Raw genomic sequence first — 23,743 nt, 5'->3', positions numbered from 1 at the left:
GCCGGTGAGACACGGGGAAGACGTGTGCCCACAGGGGAAGAAAATAAATAGTTTATTTATATGTCAATCTGTGTCAGGTCAGGCGCTACATAACATCTTCTTACAATATATATATTGTGAGCTGGCAGGCTGATCGCACCCCTAGAGAATACAGATGCTCCTTGGAAAACCCATGAAAAATGTTGACAGACTACCTTCACATTGCTCCTTACCTTATTTGCGCTCTGTCGTGTGATAAGCCTCTCATGTGGTACTGCGCTTACTTAAAAGCCTGTACGGGCACCTGTAAGATTTGGAATTGATTGTTTCCTTTTCTCTCTCTCTCTCTCTGACATTTTCTGTTCCTGGCGGAACTGTCATCTCTGACTTGTCATGGAGCACGTTAAAAACTTTTGAAAAAGAGACAAATGTTTGTTTGCAGTGTTTAAATAAAGTTCCTGTTTTCTACAACCGCCTGTGTTTCTGTGCAAATCTGTGACCCAAGCGTGACAATATATATACTTGGTCTTCAGTTATGGACAGGCCACACTGATGGTCAGAGATGGACATGTCACCGGCCATTCCAGTTGACGAGGTAGAAGTCGTCGGTGTAGTAGGGATGATGTGGTGGAGCCCAGGGCCGTCTTAACGCATCGGCACACTGGGCAGTTGCCCGGGGGCCCCATGCTAATCTATGTGCAGTATGTTGTGACTTGGTGAGTGGTTGTGTAGGTCGGGTACTCAGTGCACAGCTTTGCCCGGGGGGCCTATAATGCTGTTAAGACAGCCCTGGTAGAGACTGGTCATTGGATGAAGGGGGCAGTGGGTGGGAAAATCTATTTTAAAAATGGCGCAGGGCATTAGCTTTGTCCACATTTCCTTCTAGCACCTGAGCCCTGGATGGCCTGAGTCCAGTAATTCTGCCCCGTCCACTGCAGCCATCCTTCATGTCATTTTGATTGAATTTGTTTGCTTTGTAACCTTCACTCAGCTTTTCTTGTTTCCAGTACTTGCTGTGCGTCCTTCAGATCCTCTTTATCAACAGGGTTGAATTTTTCTCATTCACACGACTTCTTAGCTCTTCAGTAATCCAGGGCTTGTTGTTTGGTAAGACACAGATGTTTAAAGAGGTCTTTTTGGTATCATCTTCAAGCTTAATCATCTTATCGATGATATTCTTATCCAGATTTTGATTTATGTAATTATAAAAAGTGCAGCAGCCCCAGCGCTGACCCCTGCTGAACACCACTTTTATCATCACCTAATTCTGGAAAGGTTCCCCTCACCGTCACCCATTGCTTCCCGTGTGTGAGCCAATTCTGTACCCACCTACACACTGCTCCTTGAACTCCCACTTCTTTTAGTTTCATCACTAACCTTTCATGTGGTTCCTCCTCAAAAGCTTTCTGAACATCAAGATAAAAAATCTCATGCGCATCTCTTTCATTGTATGCTGTTGTTGTTTCCTGTTCTAGAAATGTGCTCCTCAAACCTCTCGTTAATAATTTATTTAATTAATTTGTTATGGTTCAGCCAGAGTTCCTTCTCTGGCTGGGGTCAGATTCTTGCTTTATGTCATTGCTGTACATTATTGACATGTGGTAATATTGCTACCAAGATCCAGGCCTGTAATGACCTCGTGGGCACGGCCATCAGCAGTGTGTCTGTCTGCAGAGAGAGTGTCGACCTCATCGAGAGGTTTACTTACCTCGGCAGTGACATTCACATCTCTGGTGACTCTTCCTATGAAGTCAGTAGACGGATTGGGAGAGCATGGAGGGCACATGAGGTCACTGGAAAGGGGTGTGTGGCGCTCCTGATATCTCTACAAATGGACGAAGGTCCAAGTCTTTAGAGTCCTGGTGCTTCCTGTCTTGCTATATGGTTGTGAGTCATGGACGCTATCCAGTGACCTGAGATAAAGACTGAACTCCTTCAGTACTGTGTCTCTCCGGAAAAAATGGTTTGACTTTTTGTTGAATGAGTGGTTGCTCATGGAGTCCCGAATGAGGCACATTAAATGCATTGCGAGGGAGCATCAGTTTCAGCACTACGGCCATGTGGAGCGTTTCCCTGAGGGTGATCTGAGTGGCTGTACCAGGCCAAGGGGTTGCCCACGTAACACCTGCCTGCAGCAGAAAGAGGGTCATTTCTGGAGGGTGGGACTGGACCGTGTGCCTGCCTGGGGGGTTGCCTTTCGGGATCCCGAGATGTTTCGTCCTGTGGTGGGTGTGGCAATGTGCTGTACCAGTGCATGCTCTCCAACTTGACTTGACTTAACTTGACTTGTAATATTGCTAAGGTCGTCCTCAATAGGATCCAGGATCACTTGCTCACCTACCAGCGACCGCAGCAGTCTGGTTTTACGCCTAAGAAGTTGACTATCCAGCACATCCTGGCACTGAGGGTTCTTATGTAGCGTAAACATGAATATCGACAGAGTTTCTTTGTAGCCTTTGTTGATTTTTGTAAAGTGTTCAACTCAGTTGATCGAGCCACCCTGTGGGACATCCTGAGACTTTGCGGGATCCCCTCAAGGTTGGTGGATATCATGGCCGGCCTGTACACTGGTACAGTGAGTGCTGTGCAGAGCGGAGGCAGAACAAGATGATTCTGATGTTCGTCACTGGTGTGTTTTTGCTCCTACACTGTTCAGTACTTGTATGAACTGAGTGTTGGTCAGGGTTGTGGGGCTGTGAGGCATCAGTTGGTGAAAATCTTAACTTTGCTGACGATGCTCTGATCTTAGCGGAGTCAATGGAGGCTCTGATCGGGGGTCTCGAGAGACTGAGTGAGGAGTCTGAGTGTCTGGGCTTGCGAGTGTCCTGATAAAAACCAAAGAGCCAGGCCTTTAATGACCTCTTGGGCACGGCCATCAGCAGTGTGTCTGTCTGCGGAGAGAGTGTCGACCTCGTCGAGAGGTTTACTTACCTCGGCAGTGACATTCATATTTCTGGTGACTTCTTCTATGAAGTCAGTAGACGGATTGGGAGAGAATGAGGGGTCATGAGGTCGCTGGAAATGGTGTGTGTGGCGCTCCAGATATCTCTAGTGTCTTTAGAGTCCTGGTGCTTCCTGTTTTGCTATATGTCCTATAGTTACTTAGATTAGCCCAATCGCCATTTTTATACAATCTATATAATAAAAGCCCAGCGCGGTGTCCGTGTCCGTGTCCGGGTCCGGGTTCCTTTTGGCTGTATAGCTGCCCCGTAGAAAAGCCCCAGTCCTTCCCCTCTCAGAATTCCTGCTTACCCCCCTCCGTTCTTTCCCCTTTGCTTTTATTTTTCCTGTTCCTGAAAATCTTTTCAAAAGAAAAGTAAAGAAATAGACAGAGCGTCACATTAACGTCTTCTCCCCTCTGCCCCTACAGCATCCACCGCGCTTCTCGCGTTTTTATTTATACAAACACATTACATATAAAAACTATTTACAAAAAAAAAATTAATCCAATTTTCCAAAGAGAACTATTTGCAATACACATAGACTTTATACAAAAAAAATCCTAATTATATATTCTCAACAAGTGAAAATTAAAGAAAATATATATATATATATAGCATACCTTTTCAAAACAAAAGTAAAGAAAATAGACAGAGCGTCACATTAACGTCTTCTCCCCTCTGCCTATTAAATAATAAATGAAATTGATTATAAATTATTAACACAAAGTAAATGAAATAAAAAAATCACGAAAGAAACAGAAACCACAACCTACCCTTACAGCGTCCACCGCGCTTCTGGCGTTAGAGCCAAAAACGTGGTGTATGCAGGTTATGAGGTGTGACGCTAATTAACGCCCGTACTACAACAGATTATATTGTTGATGTACTATTAACTATTTACAGGGATCAACTCTTTTGGGGAAGTTCATAACAAAAAAAAAAAAAAAATTATAAATAACATTTACACTTTGGGTGGCACGGTGGCGCAGTGGGTAGCGCTGCTGCCTCGCAGTTGGGAGACCTGGGGACCTGGGTTCGATTCCCGGGTCCTCCCTGCATGGAGTTTGCATGTTCTCCCCGTGTCTGCGTGGGTTTCCTCCGGGCGCTCCGGTTTCCTCCCACATTCCAAAGACATGCAGGTTAGGTGGATTGGCGATTCTAAATTGGCCTTGGTGTGTGGTGGGTGTGTTTGTGTGTGTCCTGCGGTGGGTTGGCACCCTGCCCGGGATTGGTTCCTGCCTTGTGCCCTGTGGTGGCTGGGATTGGCTCCAGCAGACCCCCGTGACCCTGTGTTCGGATTCAGCGGGTTGGAAAATGGATGGATGGATTTACACTTTGCTACATGTGCACTTGAGTATTTCGAGCCCCGTGTCTGAGTCAGATGGGTGTTTCAAGCCGCGATTTTCTATTTTCTCCCTTCCAGCCCACTATGCCTTTCCGTCTTCAGCTACCCATGTGCACTTGTACGGAGGAGACCTTATCGAACAATGCCGAAACGAAAGGCAACTGAACCTGCTCCTGCGAGAGAGGACACATTACAGCGTGATCACGAAGCAAACAGGCAAAGGCGTGCCAGTCGCTCGCAAGAAACGGACACTCAGCATTCACACAGATTAGCTCAACGACGCGTCTCTGTTGCACAACGAAAGGCAACTGAAACCCTACAGAGAGAGAAGACAGATTACGCCGTGATCGCGAAAGAAAGAGGCAAAAGCGTGCCAATGAGACACCTGACGAGAGGTCCTTACGATTGCAAAACAACCGTAATATACAGAAACGTACGGTCTCCCAAGAAACTCCGAGTGAATGCTCTCACCGTTCTCGCTCGAAACAAACTGACACTCACCACTCACAGACATTACCGCAACGATGCGTCTCCACTCCTCTTCCTTACAACCATTTACACAATGTATACGATTCTGATTAGTCTGCGTCCCACACTTCGTGAATCATGGGTTTTGTTTTGAAATTTTGTTTCCCATGCAAAAATCAAATGCTGTGCGATGAAGGACCCAGTTCACGACTGCCAGGCGCATTTAAACAGGGAGTCCTTCAACTGTGGTCATCCAACGCGCAGCGTAGCGCGCGCGCCAAGTCGCTAGTTGGTTAATATTTCCTAATCTCCAGTGTTTAGGAATTTCCCCAGTGTGGAATGATTTTTGAGAAATATGTGCCATGGGTTTATTATTATCTACACTCAATAAGCGTCCTCAAGCACTCTTTAGTAAATGCTTTCTAGTCCTGGTGATTTGTTTGATTTCTGCCTTTTTAATCATAGCAGCACTTCTCTCTCTACAGTTTCCAAATCATGCAACGTCCTTAGTAATCCCTGTTACTGTTGGAAGTTATGGACTTCTTCACATGTATACACTTCTGAAAAATGTAAGTTTTATAGCATTTGCTATTTCACCATCTGTATATTTTAATTCCCCTTTACTGTTCCTGGTACTCCCAGTCTGTCACATTTATTGACAAGCTCAATTCCTGAATAGACGTTTTTGTGCGCTGTAGAATGAGCATGAGCTTCCAAGTCTCTCGCACCTTAATGTCTAAGGTTTAAATATTTTTATTTGTTTTATGCAAAATCATGCAGGAGTATGCTGTAAGTGAAATTATTTTTTAGCACATCACAGGCTGTGGTCTAAAGAATAGAAGCTAACACCGTATCAGAAAAACACAGCACAGCAATAGTAGAAAAATCAAATACATCAGTAGCAAAACTAATAATGGTGTTTATTTAACACTCTGATGGCATACGGGTAGAACCTCCTATAGAATCTTTCATTTCAAGTTTTTATCCTGCAGCTCACATACCAGTGACTGGAGCAGTCTGGTTTTACGCCTAAGAAGTTGACCGTCGACCACATCCTGGCACTGTGGGTTCTCATAGAGCACAAACACGAATATCGGCAGAGTTTCTTTGTAGCCTTTGTTGATTTTTGTAAAGTGTTCAACTCAGTTGATCGAGCCACCCTGTGGGACATCCTGAGACTTTGCGGGATCCCCTCAAGGTTGGTGGATATCATGGCCAGCCTGTACACTGGTACCGTGAGTGCTGTGCAGAGTGGAGGCAGAAAAAGATGATTCTGGTGTTCATCACTGGTGTGTTTTTGCTCCTACACTGGAACAGTACTTGTATGGACTGGGTATTGGGCAGGGTTGTGGGGCGTCTGTTGGTGAAGAGAGATTCACTGATCTTGACTTTGCCAATGGAGGCTCTGATCGGCGCTCTCGAGAGACTGAGCAAGGGGTCTGAGTGTCTGAGCTTGCAAGTGCCCTGATAAAAAACCAACATCCAGGCCTTTAATTACCTCTTGGGCACGGGCCATCAGCAGCATTTCTTGGATTAGCCCAATCGCCATTTTTATACAATTGGTTGATAGATAGGATAGATAGATAGATAGATAGTTAGATAGATAGATAGGATAGATAGAATAGATAGATAGATAGATAGATAGATAGATAGAATAGATAGATAGATAGATAGATAGATAGGATAGATAGATACTTTATTAATCCCAAGGGGGAAATTCCCATACTCCAGCAGCAGCGAGCATACTGATGATAAACAATATTAAATTAAAGGAGTGATAACAATGTAGGTATAACAGACAATAACTTTATATAATGTTAACGTTTTACCCCCCCCGGGTGGAACTGAAGAGTCACATAGTGTGGTGGAGGAACGATCTCCTCAGTCTGTCAGTGGAGCAGGATGGTGACAGCAGTCTGTCGCTGAAGCTGCTCTTCTGTCTGGAGATGATCCTGTTCAGTGGGATGCAGTGGATTCTCCATGATTGACAGGAGTCTGGCTCAGCGCCCGTCGCTGTGCCACGGATGTCAAACTGTCCAGCTCCATGCCAACAACAGAGCCTGCCTTCCTCACCAGTTTGTCCAGGCGTGAGGCGTCCCTCTTCTTTATGCTGCCTCCCCAGCACTCCACCGCGTAGAAGAGGATGCTCACCACAACCATCTGATAGAACATCTGTAGCATCTTATTGCAGATGTTGAAGGACGCCAGTCTTTCTAAGGAAGTATAGTCGGCTCTGTCCTCTCTTGCACAGAGCATCAGTATTGGCAGTCCAGTCCAATTTACATCCAGCTGCACTCCCAGGTATTTATAGTCTGCACCCTCTGCACACAGTCACCTCTGATGATCACGGGGGTCCATGAGGGGCCTGGTCCTCCTAAAATCCACCACCAAGCTCCTTGGTTTTGCTGGTGTTTCAGGTGTAGGTGGTTTGAGTCGCACCATTTAACAAAGTCCTTGACATTAACATTTATACAAATTTATTTTCTATCTATCTATCTATCTATCTATCTATCTAGTCTATCTATCTATCTATCTATCTATCTATCTATCTATCTAGTCTATCTATCTATCTATCTATCTATCTATCTATCTATCTATCTATCTATCTATCTATCTATCTATCTATCTATCTCTATCTATCTATCTATTACTTTTAATAAACATGCACCCAAAGTAAAATATAGTTTGCGTGGTTGCCGTATAGAGGAGGATGAAATTTTTTCAGAATTTAAAACATTTTCTGTTTTTTTTTCTCTAAATTTAAATACAGTTATGATATTTGGATAAGGAAATGGCCCCCTTTTTTACCATTTTGTTCCTGGTGAACCACATTCCTTTGCACAGTGGGGGGAAAGAAAAGAAACGGTATCAGCAAACTTATCTTTCAATTTTTTGAGATTATGGAATAATCTGATTTATAGTGGGTTGTTTTCGATAGACTGGCAAAACCGTAACACGCCACACACCACAAAAGCAAACTTTTCTTTTTCACCAGACAACGTGCCATCACTTCATTAAATATTGAATTGTTTTCAATGTATAAAATGAAATGGCCTAACGTGTTTGCTATTGAATAGTTGGTATTTTACTGACACAAACTGTGTACGGTCTGTGCTTCTGACAGCATCTTTTGATGTTTTATCGACTGGCGTATTTATTACAGTGCATGGGTTTCAAGTTAGGGTTAAACGTTCACTTCTATTGTAATGGACTGTAAAGAAAAAAACAGTCATCTCTCTATTATAAAAAAAAAATCTTGGGACGAGACGAGACTATTTTTCCTGCGATCTTTTGAAGAGAGACAGAGAGACACTTCCACGTCCCGCGAGATGGTCAAGTCACGTCATACTTACAACCTTTGAAAGCAAGTCCCGTGATACGGTGACTTACTTATTACCATTTTCAAACGAGGGCCACGGTCATCTAATGGTTTCAGTTTTTGGACTGATTTTTGGCAGACACACTTCCTGTGCTCTCAGCTGTTAAAAATTTTTATATGTACTAAATGACATGTCAACAACTAAGCAAAGAAGAAAGAGCAGGCGTGTCAAAAAGTGACCAAAAAGCGTTGGAGGAGAATAGAAAGCAAAAAAAGAATCGAACTAATCTATGTGGCAAATTCTGAGCGTTTTAACCACACCTGGGTCCGGAAAAAGACAAAGTAGAACGTCGTAAAGAATTCAAAAAATGTCGGCGCGATACACATGCAGAACAGGGATAGATAGATAGATAGATAGATAGATAGATAGATATATAGATAGATAGATAGATAGATCTGATAGATAGATAGATAGATAGATAGATAGATAGATACTTTATTAATCCCAAGGGGAAATTCCTAAGTCTCAAAAAAAATGATAGTAAAGATTTCATTAGTGCAAAACAAACGGAAAATATTACTCGGTGAAATAATGGAACAGCGAAAAGAAAATCGAATAGTGTTTGAAAATGTCCGGGGGAAGAAGAGAGACGGGGGCCGTGAGACAAAAGGACAGCTGCTGTACAGGCTTTTAAATGTTCGACAGCACACGTGACATGCAGGTCACACAGCCTGGCAGCAGCTGATCGAGCAAAGAGGAGGTAAAAAAAAACAAAAACTGGGGTTTGTTTCCCATTGTAACACCGTTTAAGAGGGGCTTCGAAGGAGTAACCGTGTCTTCAGCCCCATTCTCACGCCGGCGGGGGGGGGGGATTGAGGGATTGGAAAGTGAAGCAAGCTAGTTTACTATAAAATTATAATGTAGACCTAAAGGATATTGTCACCTTATTTTTTTACAGTAAAATTCTGGCCACCACATCTGCCAGTTTTATACCATAAATGTAACATCTGTTTGACAGAATGCTGCATACCCACTCTGTAGGTGGACCATTAACGAGTGGGGTGTAATTCCTCCCCTGCATGCCCTCCTAAAGTCCACGACCATCTCCTTGGTCTTGCTGATGCTCAGGTCTAAATGATTGGTCCCTACACCACTGCCCAAGGGTTGACCACTTCATGCAATTAATAGCTGTCATCCTCTCCTGAGATACAACCCACCATCACTGTGTGGTCTGAATGCTTCATAATGGAGTGTGAAAGAAGCCCGGCTACAGACAGACACCAAAGACACACAATGTTCAAATGTTGTACACAACACAGTGTCCAAAACAGTCACAACAATAACTCAGTCCTCTTCTTTCTTTCTTTCTTTCTTCTTTCTTTCTTTCTTTCTTTTCTTCTTCTTTCTTTCTTTCTTTCTTTCTTTCTTTGTTCGTTCGTCATCCGTTTCTTCCTTCCTTCCTTTTTCTTCTGCCTCCTCCACTCCTCTCCTTGCAAGCTCCGTCCTCTGCCTCCCTGAATGGAGTGAGGCGGCCCCTTTCATAATGCCCCCGGATGTGCTCCTGGTGCTCCCTTATGACCTTCCTGCAGCACTTCCTGGTGTGACAGAAGTGCTGCATGGGCACCCAGAAGCACTCCAGGTGTACCTGCTTCCTGGTCCAGTAGCACTTCCTGGTGTGGTAGAAGTTCTGCATACCATGGCTTCTAAACCATCTTGGTGCCCCCCTGGTGGTGGCCATGGGTCCCCCACAAGGTTGAGCTTCCCAGTTCTGTGGTTTCCCATGCGATCCCGGAGGGGTGCCCTCTTGCGTCCCAGAATAGGAATTGCCCCTCCTCCAGTCCCCTGCTTCTCCAGGCCTCCCAGTGGGGCAAGGTCCCCGGCGGTCTGTCACAGGAGTTAAAGTTGTACATCGCTGTACCACCATAGATGTAGAGGGTATACACCCCTGAGGCACTCCTATATTGAGCGTGAGGGTGTCTGGACAGATATTGCCCACCTTAACCACCTGTGGTCTTCTGAAGAGAAGCAACTGATGGAAGGGCAGAGTTCTTGGTCATGGAGGTTAATAATCAGAATGTGTGGCACACAATATGGTGTTGTTGAACACCGAACTGAGCTGCAAAAAAATTAAAGGACCACTGTGAAAACCCATCAGATCTCAATGGGGAAATAAATCCTGCTGACTCTCTCTACTGCTATGGACTGATATGGTGATATGTTAGGAACAATAGGATGGCAAAGAAAATGATGAACCTACAGAGGGCTGAATTCAAAGACACCCTGAAAATCAACGGGAACAAAATGATGCAGCAGGCAGGTGAGTCCATTTGGCCGAAATTTCATTGCAGTAACTCAAAATCATACTCAGTAGTTTGTATGGTCCCCCACGTGCTTTTATGCATGACTGACAACATCCTAATGAGACGACGGATGGTGTCCTGGGGGATCTCCTCCCAGATCTGGACCAGGGTATCACTGAGCCTCCTGGACAATCTGAGGTGCAACCTGGCCACGTCGGATGGAGCAAAACATAATGTCCCACCCAGAGGTGTTCTATTGGATTGAGGTCAGGCGAGTGAGCGTGGGGGCCAGTCAATGGGATTAATTCCTTTATCCTCTCACCACATGAGGCCGGGCATTGTCGTGCACCAGGAGGAACCCAGTAGCCACAGCACAAGCATAGAGTCTGACAATGGTGTCCAAGAATTTCATCCCAATACCTAATGGCAGTCAAGGTGCTGTTGTCTAGCCTGTAGAGGTCTGTGTGTTCCTCCATGGATATCCCTCCCCAGACCATCACTGACCCACCACCAAACCAGTCATGCTGAACGATGTTACAGGCAGCATAACATTCTCCATGGCTTCTCCAGACCCTTTCATGTCTGTCACATGTGCTCTCATGTGTGAAAAGCACAGGGCGCCAGTGGTGGACATGCCAATTCTGGTATTCTATGGCAAATGCCAATCGAGCTCCACGGTGCCCACTAGAAGATGTCGGGCCCTCAGGCCACCCTCATGAAGTTTGTTTCTGATTGTTTGGTCAGAGACATTCACACCAGTGTTCTGCCTGCCTACTGGAGGTCATTTTGTAGGACTCTGGCAGTGCTCATCCTGTCCTCCTTGCCCAAAGGAGCAGATACTGGTGGGCCCTGCTGATGGGTTAAGGACCTTCTACAAAGGGGCCCAGTCCAGCTCTCCTAGAGTAACTCCCTGTCAACTAGAATCTCCACCATGCCTTGAGACTGTGCTGGGAGGCACAGCAAACCTTCTGGCAATGCCATGTGGTATTAGAGAAGTTGGAATACCTGTGCCATCTCTGTAGGGTCAGGTATGGCCTCATGCTACCAGTAGTGACACTGACCGTAGCCCAATGTAAAACGAGTGAAAAAACAGATGAGGAGGGAAAAATGTCAGTGGCCTCCCTCCAGCTGTTAACCCATTCATTCCTGTTTTGGGGGGTCATCTCATTGTTGCCCCTCTAGTGCACCAAAGCAGCTGAAACTGATGAACAAACCCACTGACTAGATCAATAGCCCAGGAGTTACATTGACTTGATGCTATACTCTCATTATAAAGGCGTCCTTTCATTTTTTTGAGCAGTATATAATCTATGAACAGCAGTCTCACATACAGTAGTTGTCACACTTGCCGTCTAGATGATTTATCTTAATTTATTTTTATTTTATTTAACTTTTTTTTTAACTGAGTAGAATATAAGGACTTATAGTAGTCTCTAAATGTGTGCATTGTATTTTTTATGGTCAATGACTTTATCTTCGAGCGGCACGGTGGCTAATTGGTAGCGCTGCTGCCTCGCAGTTAGGAGACCTCAGTTTGCTTCCCGGGTCCTCCCTGTGTGGAGTTTGCATGTTCACCCCGTGTCTGTGTGGGTTTCCTTCCACAGTCTAAAGACATGCAGGTCAGGTGCATTGGCCATCCTAAATTGTCCCTAGTGTGTGCTGGGTGTGTGTGTGCCCTGTAGTGGGTTGGCGCCTTGCCCGGGATTTGTTCCTTCCTTGCGCCCTGTGTTGGCTGGGATTGGCTCCAGCGGACCCCTGTGACCCTGTGTTAGGATATAGCGGGTTGGATAATGACTGACTGACTGACTGATTTTATCTTCGTGTGTGTTGCTGATATTGCATTGCAAACTTCCTGCTTGTGGATTTGTTGAGCTAAGATCTTAGGCAGAGTGGTGGCTCTGAGGCTAGTGATCTGCACTGGCAATTGGAAGGTTGCTGGTTCAATTCCCTTAAAATGCCAATAGGGACTCTGCTCTGTTGGGCCCTTCAGCAAGGTCCTTAACTTGCAATTGCTGAGCGCTTTGAGTAGTGAGAAAAGCGCTATATAAATGCAAAGAATTATTATTATTATTAGCCCTCTCTCTAGCTGTTCATAGTAATGATGTTGCGACTTACAAATGAGTTGTTCTGCGTCTTTTGCTGTCAAGAGGTTGAGTTCTGAATGCAGAGCCCGTCTAGATGGTTGAATGTGGTGTGTAAAACCTCAATGATGGCATCAGTGGTTACCCGGTTCGACGGATATGCAGACTGTAGGGGCTCTAAAATGTACTGACGCACCGATATGCTCTTTAGGAAGCTTTTAACAGCACTTCATCACTACAAATGTCAGGGCCACAGGATGATAATCATTGGGGCAGAAGTTTCTGGACTTGAGTACGATGATAATGACTGTTTTTTTTTTAAATTTTGTTTGTTTTCTTCAAACAAGTCGGGACAGTATTCTGGCCAGGGAGTCATTGAACAAAGGGGTAAATAATGGTGCAAGCTGGTCTGAAGAAGCGCTTGGCACTCATCCTGGTAGGTGGTCCGGACCTGCTGCTTTCCTGTTATTCACTCACCTTAAAGCCCTCCTCTAAGGATCCTCTCCGCAACACTGAAGGCAGCTAATGAATGCTTATATTAGCTCCGCTTGTATCAAAGCGTGCATAAAAGGTATTCTTTTTATCTGCTACGACATGCACATGGCAGCTCTCCAGACAGGACGTGCGTCTTCATACTTGCTGCGGCCAGATCATACAAACAGACGCTCTTTCATGAACCCTCTGTAAATTTACACCTGTGGTTTTCATGTCTTTTGTGCTGATGATTTGGTGTTAACCGTAGCAGAGCTCTGCTCCGTCCTCCTAGCTGACAATGCATGCTGCTCTTTAAATGAACCCATCTGCTTTGTTCTACCAGAATACACTGCATGAAAGACAAAAGAGCTAGTGGGAGTCTGTGGAATGAATATCATAATAATAAATATTTGCAGTCCTGTGTTCATTTACATAATTTGTGTTACAAGCAGAGCAGGACAATTTTAGGAGTTTTATAAATCCTGGCCAGTGTCACAGACGGTTGGGGTATTTGTCGCACTGGGACGCCACTTCACTGTATGGACCGTGGGACCAAGCCTGGTCAGGACAGTATCTCCCCACGGAACACTAGATGGCAGACCCCCTGGGTTGCAGCGGTGTAATCAGAATATAAGTTTAATGTCACTGTGCTCTGTACAAAAATTATTTTATAAATCCACTCACATGTACAGACCAGGCCAAAGTTAGCACACAGGGGCTCTCAGCATTTAGAACTGCTAGGCAAGAATTTAAAGAAAGAAAGGTACAACTACGAAAATGGGCATTGTACCCATGGACAGTGCGAGAGAAGCCCGGAGTAGGGGTGATTGGTGCTGGGGGCACAGTGTGCTGTGCGGAACTTTGTTTGAACATTAATAAACGAGTGCTTTTTATAAAGACGTGGTCTCTGGCTGGTGGTGTCTGGGCGTAGCTCACACTATATAGTTTCGGGTTACTTAAAACGCTGCAATTAAAAAGAACTTATTCCAACTAGGGAGCCAGCGACCCCTAGAGGAAATAAGCAGTGCCTAGGATTCCTGCAGGGCTTCATGGGAGCTGGAGTTTGGTGCAGCCCTGTTGGGATCCAGGTGTGTTGCCAGGGGGTGCTGCAACAGCTGCTGAGCCCTCTTGGGCGGGTTTGAGGAAGTGTTGCCGGAAATAGGTCAACGAGCACCTGGAACACTTCCGGGGGGCGTTATAAAAGGAGCCAGCAGTCACAAACTCGGAGAGTCAGAGTCGGGAGGAGGGAGACAAAGCTTGCCGAGGAGGAGTGGAGGAGAAAGAACTGAGAGAGAGAAAAAGTATTGTGGTGCTCGTGATTATTGGGACTGTGTTGTGCCAGTGGGAATCATGGAAGGCGAAGAAAAAGAAAAACTCTGCCTGCGTCAGGCTGGACTGATGTAATAGGCTTCAAAAAGAGGACATCTCTGAGAAAACGAGGACATCTGGCTGACCTAAATATATATATATATATATATATATATATATATATATATATATATATATATATATATATATATACACTGTAATAGACTGTAACAGACATAATAGTAATAATAATAATGCATTTTATCTCTGGTCTGTTCAGCCTATATACAGTACATCGGACTTCCAATACAACTCGGAGTCCTGCCATGTGCAAAAGTTCGCTGACAACACTGCTGTCATGGGCTGCATCAGGAATGGGCTGGAGGAGGAGTATAGGAACCTAATCAAGGACTCTGTTAAATGGTGCGACTCAAACCACCTACAACTGAACACCAGCAAAACCAAGGAGCTGGTGGTGGATTTTAGGAGGACCAGGCCCCTCATGGACCCCGTGATTATCAGAGGTGACTGAGTGCAGAGGGTGCAGACCCAGAAATACCTGGGAGTGCAGCTGGATGATAAATTGGACTGGACTGCCAATACTGACGCTCTGTGTAAGAGAGGACAGAGCCGACTATACTTCCTTAGTAGGCTGGAGTCCTTCAACATCTGCAATAAGATGCTGCAGATGTTCTATCAGACGGTTGTGGCGAGCGCCCTCTTCTACGCGGTGATGTGCTGGGGAGGCAGCATAAAGAAGAGGGACGCCTCACGTCTGGACAAACTGGTGAGGAAGGCAGGCTCTATTGTAGGAATGGAGCTGGACAGTTTGACATCTGTGGCAGAGCGACGGGCGCTGAGCAGACTCCTGTCAATCATGGAGAATCCACTGCATCCACTGAACAGGATCATCTCCAGACAGAGGAGCAGCTTCAGCGACAGACTGCTGTCACCGTCCTGCTCCACTGACAGACTGAGGAGATCGTTCCTCACCCACACTATGAGACTCTTCAATTCCACCCGGGGGGGTAAACGTTAACATTATACAAAGTTATTGTCTGTTATACCTGCATTGTTATCACTCTTTAATTTAATATTGTTATTATCAGTATGCTGCTGCTGGAGTATGGGAATTTCCCCTTGGGATTAATAAAGTATCTATCTATCTATCTATCTATCTATCTATCTATCTATCTATCTATCTATCTATCTATCTATCTATCTATCTATCTATCTATCTATCTATCTATCTATCTATTTGTAGGCGCCTTTCTAATCACTCAAGGACACCGAACAATAGATAAAACACAGATTACAAACAAAACTAAAATACAAAAATTAAAATCAGACAGAGCAACTGTAATCAAAGAGAAAACAAATGAGTTTTACGTTTAGATTTGAAAAGTGAAAATGATTCAATATTTCTAAGCTCAGATGGTAGTGAGGTCCAGAGCTGGGGAGCAGAGCAACTGAATGGTGGTAAGACGGATGAAGGGGACAGTCAAGCGGACGGAGGAAGAGGATCTAAGGGTACGGGAGGGAATGGCAACATGGAGGAGGTCAGACAGATATGGAGGGGCGAGGTTGTGGAGAGCCTTAAAAGTTAACTGGAGAATTTTCAATTGAATGTGGAACTTAACTGGAAGCCAATGAAGCTGCTGCAAAACAGGAGTGATATGATGAACAGAGGGGGGGTTCTAGTAATGATGAGGGCAGCTGAATTCTGGACCAGTTGAAGCTTATAAAGAGATTTACGAGAAAGACCAAAGAAAAGGGAATTGCAATAATCGAGACGAGAAGTGACAAGGCTATGAACAAGGATAGCAGTGATGAGGGGCGAATACGATTAACGTTACACCAGTGGAAATATGCAGACTGGGAGATGTTAGTGATGTGGGACTGAAAGGATAAAGTACTGTCAAGGCTCTTAACCTGTGGGGAAGGGGAGACAAAGGAATTATCAATAACACTGGAAAAATGATCAGTTTTGGGTAATGTGGATTTTGTACCAATGAGGAGAACCTTAGTTTTGTTACTATTTAATTTAAGAAAATTTGAAGAAAACCAGGATTTGATTTCTGCTATGCAATCAATAAGTGAGGAGGGCGGAAAGGAAACAGTAGGTTTGCTAGTGAGATAGAGCTGGGTGTCATCAGTATAACAGTGGAAGCTAATGTTATATTTACGAAAGATATTACCAAGGGGAAGGAGGTAAATAATGAAAAGGAGGGGCCGCAGGACAGAGCCCACCTGAAGTAACAGCGGTGGGGTTGGGATGTGAAAGTTTTTAAGCTGAACAAACTGCATGTGGCCTGAGAGGTGGGATCTGAACCAGTCTAGTGGAGTGTGGGTAATGCCAATCGAAGATAATCTATTGAGAAGAGTGGTGTGACAAATAATGTCAAAGGCCGCATTCAGATCAAGGAGGATCCATCCATCCATCCATCCATTTTCCAACCCGCTGAATCTGAACACAGGGTCACGGGGGTCTGCTAGAGCCAATCCCAGCCAACACAGGGCACAAGAAAGGAAACAATCCTGGGCAGGGTGCCAACCCACCGCAGGACACACACCAAGCACACACTAGGGCCAATTTAGAATCGCCAATCCACCTAACCTGCATGTCTTTGGACTGTGGGAGGAAACCCACACAGACACGGGGAGAACATGCAAACTCTACGCATGGAGGACCTGGAATCGAACCCAGGTCTCCCAAGTGCGAGGCAGCAGCGCTACCCACTGCGCCACCATGCCGCCTCAAGGAGGATGAGAATAGGAATTAAACCAGAATCAGCTTCTCCTTATAGGTCATTGGTAATTTTTATAAGTGCCATTTCTGTACTGTGGAGGCAACGAAAACCAGACTGGAATTGTTCATACAGACTATTGTGAGATAAATGAGAATGGAGTTGAATGCCTACTATTTTTTCAAGAATTTTGGAAATGAAGGGTAGATTAGAAATATGATGAAAATTACTGAAGTTAGTCGGATCGGCACCAGGTTTTTTCAGTATTGGTTATTGCAGCAGTTTTAAAAGATGAAGGAACAGTACCAGTAGTGAGAGAAGAGTGAATTAGATAGATAGATAGATAGATAGATAGATAGATAGATAGATAGATAGATAGATAGATAGATAGATAGATACTTTATTAATCCCGATGGGAAATTCACATTATATATTATATATTATTATAGCAGAGATAAGAAGGGGGACCAGAGAGGGGAGGCAGGCTTTGACCAGAACTGTAGGGAGGGGGTCCAGTTGACAGGTCCATAAATCTCTGCAGTATTGTGGAGGACCCCTCCGCATGATCTCTCTTCAATGCTTCCAGCTGGTCGAAGGTATCGGAGCGCACTTTTGCTTTGAATTCTGCCACACACATATTGCAGGTTAAACCTTGTGCATGTTATTAATACGTCTTCTGTATGGGTGCCAGGCTTCATTTAAGAGTTAATCGAAACAAAACATGAACAAGCGCCCTGCAGAATTAAAATGCCGTTCAACACAAGTGACTGTGGGCAGGAGCAGGAAATCACATGAAGAAGCGACGCTGTGGTGCAGCAGTCGAGGCATTGGCGTGTGAAGGATGGCGGTTCAAAAAAACGAAGCTCTGACTCAGTGTGTGACCATAAATGAGTCACTCAAGCCAGGGCCGCCTAGAAATAAACACTCACAACCAAGGCGCAGGTTTTAAAGGTCAGGCTCCTTGTCATCTGCTCATTGCACATTGAACTTCTCACTATCATTCCAGTGCTCTTGAGAAATGACACACAATGACTCTCATCCAGTGGCGCTGACTCCTATTATTATGAAGTGCTTTGAGAGACTGGTGCTGGGACACGTAAAGAGTGTCATTCCAGACAGCTTGGACCCCCTCAACTCCCCCCAGCCTGCAGTTTGCTTCTAAATACAAGAGGTCTATAGGGGACGCAATGGCAACAGCAGCTTGGAACATCAGGATCAAAAGAGCTCTTATGTCGGACTGTTATTTGTAAATCACAGCTCTGCCGTCGACACTGTAATCCCATCCAGGAGTGAACACCAAGCTCTTTGACCTGGGCCTCAGTTGGATCTTGGACTTTGTGACTTCCAGACATCAGCAGGTATGGATTGACCACCCATACACAGAACACAGAACACCTCACAGGCCTAGAAAACAAAGAAGACAATAAATGAAAGTAACATGCGAAAGACTCAGCAATTCAAAATTGAACAAAAAGAAACAGACATAACTTTGAACCCCAGCGAAGGGAGGAACCCTGGCTGAGATATAACAGACATGTCCACAAAGCTCGGCAGCCTTGTGGAGGACCCAAACAACCCTCCGCATGATCTCTTTTCAATACTTCCAGCCGGCCGGAGGTGTCGGAGTCTGTGGACCGACACTGCCAGATTGATCACCAGCTGGTCACCTCTGTTATCCCCCCTGCCAACCCCTGTCTCTGTGTGTGCCCCCTTATCACAGGCTCTTATCTCGTTATTGTTCTGTCTTGCATTCCTTTGCAGGTCTTGTCTGTTATTCTGTACGTCTCCTATCATCACTGATTGCTGTTTTGTCAACACAATGCTGTCTTGTTCAGATGTTCTTCCTTGTTCTGCATTCCCTTTAGTAAAATTTCCCACCCCTTCTGCGTGTAACACTCCTTCCTCCTAAGCGTCTTGTTACTGGTGCCTAAGGGCAATCTGGGAAAGGGTCCTCCTGCATTTAGCCGATTTATACCTAATCTGAATCGATTCTCTCCCGTCACTGATTTTCTTAGTGAATAACTATGTAGTAACTTTCACATTTACAGTATCTCCATTGGCTTCATTTCAAACCATAGATAAACATAATCATAAGATGCTGTGGTCACCAGGGGGCTGCTACAGCTCCCCCAACTCCCAGCACATGGGCTTGGACACAACTGAGTCAATGAATAAAGGGTTTTAATTGTGTGAAACTCGTAAGTAAGCATTTCCCACACCACAACCACACTCCAATTTAGCACTCTGCAACTCCGTCTCTCTTTTTCTTTCTCTCCTCCACTCCTCCAGAAATCTTTGTCTTCCTCCTCTCGAACTGTAGCAGGCCGCTCCTTTTATGTAACACCAGGGAGTATTTTCGGCATCCCGAAACTGTGGCTCAGGAGTACTTCCAGGTAAAGCTGGAGTCTGACAAAAAAGGACTTGCTAGTCCTTGCACCGCCCCCTGGCAGTGCCCACGGATCTTAACAGATTACAGTTCCCAGTGTACCATGTGGGAATCCATAGTGGTGCCATCAGCCAGGGGGCCTCTCATCTAGCAGGTTGGGGGCGGGGGGACAATGTCCTAAATAGGTGATCTTCCCTTGTCCTTCCATTTGTCACACATATGCGCATAGGAGGCAGGTAAAGGGCCTGAATGAGGGTAATTCTACACCAGACCAGGGGCTGGCGGAGTGTACTGACCCTTTCTCTCTTTCCTCTGCAGACAGATTACGAGAAATTCCACCTGGTCCTGATGACATCACTTCCGGCTCCGGGACTAATGATGTCACTGACTATCCTTTACCCTTTCTCTGTTTCAACTGCAGACAGATTTTGGAAAATCTGGCTGGTCCTGATGATGTCACTTCCGGTTCCGGGCCTGATGATGCCACTTCTGGTTCTGGCCCTGATGATGTCACTGCTTATCCTTTCCCTTTTCTCTCTTTCCACTGCAGACTGATTACGGGAAATTCTGGCTGACCCTGATGAGGTCACTTCTGGTCCCAGTCCCGATGATGTTACTTCCGGCCCCGATTAGGTCACTTCCAGTTCGGGGGCATATGACGCCACTTCCGGTTCTGGCCTTGATGACGTCACTTCCTATCCTCTGCTTTAAAACTGCCATCTTTGCCTCAACAAGACAGTTCTCTTTTGGACTTGAATCTGTACACATACGTACTCTTTTTACTCAACTCTTTTGCAGCCAGGAAAAATTACACGGGTGGCTGCCCCAAACCTTTTAGTGGCTCATTTGTCTCATCTTATATTGGTGTCCCGACCATTGGTGTAAGGATCCTGCTACAGCTCCTGCCGGGATGCCAGTCCCAGCATGGCACCTCTCACACGGCTAATAACAAGACAAGAGAATACTTAAATTAGAAAGAACATTCGTTGAATAAATAAAAGAGCTTTTCAAACAATGACAGTAATGACAATAATAATACAGGTGTATGTTGATTTTATTCCTATTTAGTGGCATGGATCGAGGACTATCTTAAAGACAGACCTCAGTATGTGCATCTTGGAAACTGCACGTCTGACATTGTGGTCAGCAACACAGGAGCGCCACAGGGGACTGTACTTTCTCCGGTCCTGTTCAGCCTATATACATCGGACTTCCAATACAACTCAGAGTCCTGCCATGTGCAAAAGTTCGCTGATGACACTGCTACCGTGGGCTGCATCAGGAGTGGGCAGGAGGAGGAGTATAGGAACCTAATCAATGACTTTGTTAAATGGTGCGACTCAAACCACCTACACCTGAACACCAGTAAAACCAAGGAGCTGGTGGTGGATTTTAGGAGGACCAGACCCCTCATAGACCTCGTGATCGTCAGAGGTGACTGTGTGCAGATGGTGCAGACCTATAAATACCTGGGAGTGCAGCTGGATGATAAACTGGACTGGACTACCAATACTGATGCGCTGTGCAAGAAAGGACAGAGCCGACTATACTTCCTTAGAAGGCTGGCGTCCTTCAACATCTGCAATAAGATGCTGCAGATGTTCTATCAGACGGTTTTGGCGAGCGCCCTCTTCTACGCGGTGGTGTGCGGGGGAGGCAGCATTAAGAGGAAAGACGCCTCACGCCTGGACAAACTGGTGAGGAAGGCAGGCTCTATTGTTGGCATGGAGCTGGACAGTTTGACATCTGTGGCAGAGCGAAGGGCGCTGAGCAGACTCCTGTCAATTATGGAGAATCCACTGCATCCAGTGAACAGGATCATCTCCAGACAGAGGAGCAGCTTCAGCGACAGACTGCTGTCACCGTCCTGCTCCACTGACAGACTGAGGAGATCGTTCCTCCCCCAAACTATGCGACTCTTCAATTCCACCCGGGGGGGGGGGGGGGGGGGGGGGGTAAACGTTAACATTCAACATTATACAAAGTTATTGTCTGTTTTTCACCTGCATTATTATCATTCTTTAATTTAATATTATTTATTGTATCATTATGCTGCTGCTGGAGAATGTGAATTTCCCATTGGGATTAATAAAGTATCTATCTATCTATCTATCTATCTATCTATCTATCTATCTATCTATCTATCTATCTATCTATCTATCTATCTATCTATCTATTCATACTAAATCCAGTTATTTACACTATAGGAAACCACTATGATGGGCGGCGCAGTGGCGCAGTGGTAGCACTGCTGCCTCGCAGTTAGGAGACCCGGGTTTGCTTTCCGGGTCCTCCCTGCATGGAGTTTCCATGTTCTCCCAGTGTCTGCGTGGGTTTCCTCCGGGTGCTCCGGTTTCCTCCCACAGTCCAAAGACATGCAGGTTAGGTGGATTGGCGATTCTAAATTGGCCCTAGTGTGTGCTTGGTGTGTGATTGTGTTTGTGTGTGTCCTGCGGTGGGTTGGCACCCTGCCTGGGATTGGTTCCTGCCTTGTGCCCTGTGTTGGCTGGGATTGGCTCCAGCAGACCCCCGTGACCCTGTGTTCGGATTCAGCGGGATGGAAAATGGATGGATGGATGGAAACCACTATGATACCGTACCATCATATAAGAACCCAAGTAAATATATTTAACCCTTACATAATGTTCAGGTCAAATTTGACCCGTTTTGACATTTGATAGCAGTAAAAATACCCTAAATGTCATTCTTTAAGACTGAAATTTGATTACTTTTCCTAAAGTGACCCAAACTACACAAAAATGAAAATATTTTAAAATTGTATACTGTTGTAAAGGTGCTACCAATTTTTTCACAATGAGGCCTGTTCCGGGTCAGATTTGACCCATATCTATTGAGACGGACTTGAGATCCACCAGTGTGGAACAAATCAAGGAAAATGGCGATTTTTAGGGAATCTTGAAACTGTGAAACTCTCCATGCCATGTTTGTGTGTATTTTTTACTAGCTGTCCCCTGTGGTTCCGCCCACATAGTAGTGAAACAGGGCAAAGTTTAAAAATCAATAAACAAACAGGTATTGCCTACTAAGAGGAGGCAAGGTACACTCCAACACGTGGCGATAGGTAGGCCGACTCAAACAGAGAGACTGTCTGGCTCCCCACTCCTGATGGCAAACTTACCTCTACCCTTGGCCCGCAGCCTCTGTCTTAGATTAGCGCAAATAAATTGTTCCTGCAAGCGAACTGTGATTCTTAGCGTGAAGATATTGTGGTAATCAACTGGAATGTGCAAGAAAATTATAGAAAAATAAACAATTTAAATCCGTTAAGTAGTTCTAGCGTTCGCTAGCTAAGCGGAGGTAAGGTATTCTCCATAACACAGAGGTGGACCGACTCACCACTCCTGACGTCACGCTTCCCCCTCCCCTCGACCCGCAGCCTGTGTCTCGGATTAGTATGAATATATCGCTCCTGCAAGCGAACTATGATTCTTAGCGAGATGAAAGAAGTCGTAAAATCAACCGGAACATCCAAGCAAATTATAGAAAAACTAGCTGTGTAAACCCATGCTGTACAAAGCCTGGGGTCCTAGAAACTACTGAAACTGTCAGAAAAAATCGGAATGTAGAGATGTCAGGTAATTGAAAGGAACAACTCTGGTAGTTTTACAGACAGACCTCAGTATGTGCGTCTCGGGTACTGCACGTCTGACATTGTGGTCAGCAGCACAGGGGACTGTACTTTCTCCGGTCCTGTTCAGCCTATATACATCAGACTTCCAACACAACTCGGAGTTCTGCCACGTGCAAAAGTTTGCTGACGACACTGCTGTCGTGGGCTGCATAAGGAGTGGGCAGGAGGAGGAGTATAGGAACCTAATCAAGGACTTTGTTAAATGGTGCGACTCAAACCACCTACAACTGAACACCAGCAAAACCAAAGAGCAGGTGGTGGATTTTAGGAGGCCCAGACCCCTCATGGACCCCATGATCATCAGAGGTGACTGTGTGCAGAGGGTGCAGACCTATAAATACCTGGGTGTTCAGCTGGATGATAAATTAGACTGGAGTGATAATACTGATGCTCTGTGCAAGAGAGGACAGAGCTGACTATACTTCCTTAGAAGGCTGGCGTCCTTCAACATCTGCAATAAGATGCTGCAGATGTTCTATCAGACGGTTGTGGCGAGCGCCATCTTCTACATGGTGGTGTGCTGGGGAGGCAGCATAAAGAAAAGGGATGCCTCACACCTGGACAAACTGGTGAGGAAGGCAGGCTCTATTGTAGGCACAGAGCTGGACAGTTTGACATCTGTGGCAGAGCGACTGGCGCTGAGCAGACTCCTGTCAATCATGGAGAATCCACTGCATCCACTGAACAGGATCATCTCCAGACAGAGGAGCAGCTTCAGTGACAGACTGCTGTCACCGTCCT

The 23,743-nt window shown here is 45.4% G+C and overlaps 1 long non-coding RNA gene across 1 annotated transcript; it reads left to right on the top strand.

Moving 5' to 3' along the window:
* Nucleotides 1–3,108: 3,108 nt before the first annotated feature.
* On the top strand, nucleotides 3,109–3,624 carry LOC127529883 (uncharacterized). Its single transcript, XR_007936489.1, has 2 exons — nucleotides 3,109–3,295; nucleotides 3,558–3,624. It is a non-coding gene; the product is annotated as an uncharacterized LOC127529883 (long non-coding RNA).
* Nucleotides 3,625–23,743: the final 20,119 nt, after the last annotated feature.

Source organism: Erpetoichthys calabaricus, chromosome 12, assembly GCF_900747795.2.
Source record: "Erpetoichthys calabaricus chromosome 12, fErpCal1.3, whole genome shotgun sequence".
Taxonomy (NCBI): domain Eukaryota; kingdom Metazoa; phylum Chordata; class Cladistia; order Polypteriformes; family Polypteridae; genus Erpetoichthys; species Erpetoichthys calabaricus.
Note: the sequence above shows the minus strand (reverse complement) of the source record. Positions and strands in the feature narration are given on the sequence as shown.